Source organism: Rutidosis leptorrhynchoides, chromosome 9 (genome assembly GCF_046630445.1).
Source record: "Rutidosis leptorrhynchoides isolate AG116_Rl617_1_P2 chromosome 9, CSIRO_AGI_Rlap_v1, whole genome shotgun sequence".
NCBI classification, from domain to species: Eukaryota; Viridiplantae; Streptophyta; class Magnoliopsida; order Asterales; family Asteraceae; genus Rutidosis; species Rutidosis leptorrhynchoides.
The window spans coordinates 231359114-231364266 of record NC_092341.1 but is presented as its reverse complement, the minus strand read 5'-3'; the positions used below and the strand labels follow the sequence as shown (position 1 = coordinate 231364266).

At 31.1% G+C, this 5153-nt stretch overlaps 1 long non-coding RNA gene across 1 annotated transcript; it reads left to right on the top strand.

The window, feature by feature from the left end:
• Positions 1–1201: 1201 nt before the first annotated feature.
• LOC139866563 (uncharacterized) lies at positions 1202–1962 on the top strand. The gene is made up of 3 exons (XR_011765492.1): positions 1202–1305; positions 1725–1796; positions 1950–1962. It is a non-coding gene; the product is annotated as an uncharacterized lncRNA (long non-coding RNA).
• The last annotated feature ends 3191 nt before the right edge of the window (positions 1963–5153 follow it).

Sequence of the window (5153 nt, the reverse complement as noted above, 5' to 3'; positions counted from 1 at the left end):
AACTCTGCCGGTGATGGAAAGACAAAGAACGTTGTTTACAAAGAAATTTTGCAAACTTGTCATTATATTAACAGGTAAATATGTATGGGTTGAAGCTCCAAAATTTCAAAATTTTTTTGGCAGCATTGAAACATTAATCTTATATTCTATTGCGCTCAGTTGATGATGAAGATCAACATCAGGTTTTTTTAGCTAAGTATGCTTCATTTTCTCAATTTTATTAGTCATCAACATTTTATTGGCTTATCCAGCTCTCAATAAACATACACATATGTTTCACTACAAGTATTGAGATACTATAAAGAGGTCTCAAGTGAATGCGGAAAACAGGGGTCAACAGGTGTACATGAGTCATCATGGGTCCAAGTCTTATGTCGAGACTAGATATGACCGGGTATGTCATTTGTATCTTTATATCAGCCAGTAATATGTAAATTTTCATGTATGGGTCGACCCGTTTGGTGATTTTAGTGTTTTTTTCTTATGTCGAGACTACATATACATTTTATTTTGTTTGTTTTACAGCATCAGACTGATGGAGTGTTTCCCAGCCTTATTCTAGGTTGGAAAGATCATCACTCAAGGCACGGCGCCATTCCATTGCCTACATTGGCTGAGAAAAAATACGTAAGCAATTCTTTTAACTTGAAACATAAATTACTAAAAAAGTTTAATATTTATATAACATGTAGTTTTTTTGTTTATTAACATAAATACCGAATGTTACGTTGTACGCCTCATTCCCTTCTTCAAGTGCTACCTTGGGACCATTCTCACCGGGACCATCTTCATCTCATCAACAGACGTACACCCAAGCCGAGGTAACATTTTTATTTTTGAAGGTTCATTTCATACAATTACATCTTCTTCATTCCATCTTTTCATTATTATCTTTGTTAGTTACCTGCTGCTGCTAATTTGAGTTTCTCATAATCAGTTTATGATTAATTGCTTTCTTTATTACATTTGTGTTCTTCATTATCTGTCTTCACAATCTGATGTTGCTGGTGCTAATTATTTCTGTTTCTTATTGATTACTTTATTACCTGCTGCTATTTAGAGTTTCCTATATAGACTATTGTTCACCTATAGACAGTAGTATAATAGAACTACAAAAGTCCTCATGACTTCTCGTTGAACTCACATGACTATTATCACCCGATACATAACTTTAGTACTTATGTATATATTTGAACCTACATAGGTAGATGCATTGATTGCGGAAAAAGAAAGACTGGCCACGGAAAGAGAAGCACGCAAGTAAGTTGGCGTTCACTTATATAAAGGTGGCGATTTTGACCGAAGGTATTATTGAATGAGTCAAAATGGGTTATATATTAGGTGTTATTTCATACATGCATACTGCTACTAAAGGTGGCATTTCAACCCATTTTATATGAATCTGGGTCATTTTGATTATATTTATTCGTTAACCAGATAATTGGTCAAATTTAGTGGATCGTATGTATGAACCATGTCTTTGAATCTAAATCGGTAATATGACAATTTGTACTCCCTATAACATCTTGAACTTCTACGATTTCTTTTTACCATCTCTTGATTACTGGATTGCACAATTCTTTTTCCCATATGTATCTCGCTATGCTATTATGAATTCAATTTCCATTTTCTCATCATACAGTTTTCATCATCTTCTTCATATCAGTATCATTTTATCTTCGTTAAGGTTTTTAATGATGTTATTCAACTATTTGACCTTGCAGATCCATAGAGTTGTACCATCCCGTAACTGGTCCCAAACCCAAATGGAGCACGTATTCAACCTCCATCAAGAGGTATCCTTGAATAATCTTTATCTTAGTTGAATTACGTTAAACTAATGTGGTTTTGGATGTATTGTTTGTTGAGGTACAAATTATGTTCATTTTGACTAATCTATATAAACTGACATACAATAGTTTATGTAGTCATTTATGTTTTCTTGGAAGGTTAATAATCATCAACGTCGATACAAAATGTAATACTCTAAAGTATATAAGTTCATATAAAGCTGGCGAAATGGGTTGTAGGCTTAATTGGTGTCAAAATGGGTCAAAACGGAAGAGGCGGGGTATAACAGTAATAAAGTAAAGCTGGATTCGGGGCATTGTAGTAAGATTATGTGAAATTAAAGATATGATGGACATTGGAGGTTGCTATTTTGAGCTAATGTTTTGAACATCATGTATTGGCGTCCGATTTTGTTTTAATTTTGGTAGAAACATATGGTGCTCAAATCCAAAAGGGGTGATATTCATCACTGGCTAGAGTAGCTATCTGACTTCAATCCGGTGTTTAAATATTGCTAGAGTAGCTATCTGACTTAGAAATCTGGTGTTGCCTTAATTACTTCAAGGTGTTTGAGACAAAGCATGGAGAAAAGTTGACTAGCCTTAATAATAGTTATAACAAGTAAGTTGATGTCTCTTTAGATCTTCGGTCAACTATAAAAGTTCAATCTATATTATATTGCTTGACATGACATTATAGATACTTTCAGTTGTTTTGCTTACATAGAGGTTATTTATTAGTTCAAGATTTGATGCTTTTGAAATGGAATTTATTGGTTCAAGTACTGAGACATAATGCGGTGATGGTGGTGATACTGTATGTTCTAAATAGTAATAAGTAAATCTATGTTATGATACTTTTAAAAAGGGTGTTAAAATATGCAAAAAAATTTAACACTTTAATACTGTAGTACGTGAAAATTTTGCTTTAGATATGCAATTTGTTTTCTTTATGTTGTATTTGGAACATATATTTTAGACTATTATAATTCAATTATATGTTATATGATAGAAAAAACCTCAACCATAATTTAATGCATATGTTAGGTATAAGAATTGGTTTTGAATAGTTGTTATTATTCTCTACTTTCATGTGTATATATATCTGGGTTTTTTTAATGGCAATATCAACATCGAATACTCTCATTTGTCACTTACACACGCGTTAGGAGAAAACTCAATTTGCGACGATGTTGACAGTACCATCGAAGGTTGGAGAAACCCCCCAGAGATCTTCCCAATTCGCATTGATGTTGGCATTACTGTCAAATGTTGAAAACTCCCTGAATGAGAATTGAACCTGAGTTGGCAGTACCCCAACTTGAATCTCATTGCCATATACCACTCATTCACTCAAGCCAAGGTTCCGATGGTATGTGTGTCTGTTGTAGAGTCAGAGTCACTTAAAGCAAATGCCTTGACACAGATATACACAAAGGAAACTATTATGTAATCAAACATAATGCTGTACATTAGTACATATAGACATTATAGTCGGCTTTAACTTCTAGATGTACCAGTTGTGTATTCACGGGTCACGACTTTTTGGTGTTATGAGATCGAATTATGTCAAGTCATATATGGTTTTTTTTCTTCGTATCTTTAACGGCAACGATAATAGATGGTTTTGATTTAGTTTCGTTCTGCCCCAATTCCTAATTTGGTGGATGTCGTTCCCTCTGGGTCACCAACGTGAGAATGTGTTACGATTTTATGGTGTGTTTGTGAAGGTGATATCAAGTTTTGAAGGTTTATAAAAGGTTGAAGGACAACAAGCGTTGAAGGATTTGTCTGAAAATGGAATTGATCGAGCTAAGTGGAAGGCCATAAGTTCAAGTTTAATGGAACTTTCCGAAGGAGTAGCACATGCCCAAGTGGTTTTATCACGTGAACATATGTTTTGCACATGTAAATTGCACACATTATTGTGTATATATGTTTAAATTCTGAAGTTGTGACTTATAGTAATGCATATATTAACAAATACATTATTTTGTAGTATTTATTTTCTAAACTTGCTTTTGCTTAGTATAGTTGTGATATAGATGGCTATGTTGGAGTTGCTAAATCTAAAAGGGTTAAGGCCACTGAAGGGTTATATACTTTTTGTTGTTCCAATGTAGGCCATATACTTAAAAAATTAAAATACTATTGTAGGCTTTATACTTTCAAAATATTTATCAATGTAAACAAATCTTAACCAGTTACCGGCTGAACCCGTTGCATTTAATACTTTGGTATTTTAACCGGTTAAAAAAAATACTATTGTAGGCTTTATACTTTCAAAATGTGTATCATTGTAGGCTTTATACTTTTAAAATGTGTATCATTGTAAACATTTTAAGTGGGTTTTAATTTAGTTTCCCGGTTAACAAGTTGTTATGGTTTATATTAACACGTTTCTTGAAAGTATATAGCCTACAATAATATATTTTTTTAGATATATGACCTACATCGGGACAAAAAAAAAAAGACCCTTTAGTAGCCTTAACCCAATCTAAAATGGCCAGATAACAAAAGAAATTGTTTTGTTTGTCTCATGTGTTGATGCTCATATTAGTGTTGTATTAACTGTTGACATGTTGTAGTGTTAAGTTTTAGGATACGAATAATCTTAAACGTTCAAGAATTCGGTCTGTTTCCGTGTAATAAAATCGCTAGAACTATATATCAATGTACATTAATAGTTAAACTAAAACTATTGAGGATGACACTATATGATAAACATAAACATTTTATAGTAATATATATATATATATATATATATATATATATATATATATATATATATATATATATTGTAACCATTGATTTAATAGATGGATGGCTTAGATGTAACCAAAACTTAAAATGATAATGTTCTCATTTGAACACATCTATATATATATATATATATATATATATATATATATATATATATATATATATATATATATATATATCAATTAATTTAATCAAATATAGAGTAATAAATATTAATTAACAGATCAATGACACCAATATTATAATGTAGATTTCTTCGTTAAAATTCTTGAATTCACAAGTCAATGAACTAGTTAAAAGGTACTCCCTTCGTTTTTGCCCCATTACAAATTATGCTAAATTTAAGATATATGAATAATAATAATAATATGTCATTTTTACCCTTCATTAATCAAATGTTTTAAACTTAGTAGCTCATTAAAAGTTTCCATTTTAGTTGCAATCAGTTAACGGAGTAATAATACATATATGGAGTATGTGTTTTCAAAATACATTTAAAATTTAAGAATTTTTCTATTGTAGCTCGTTTTTTTTTTTTTTTTTTTTTTTTTTTTTTTTTTTTTGAAAGATCAACTTTTATTAAAACAATATATGGGAATT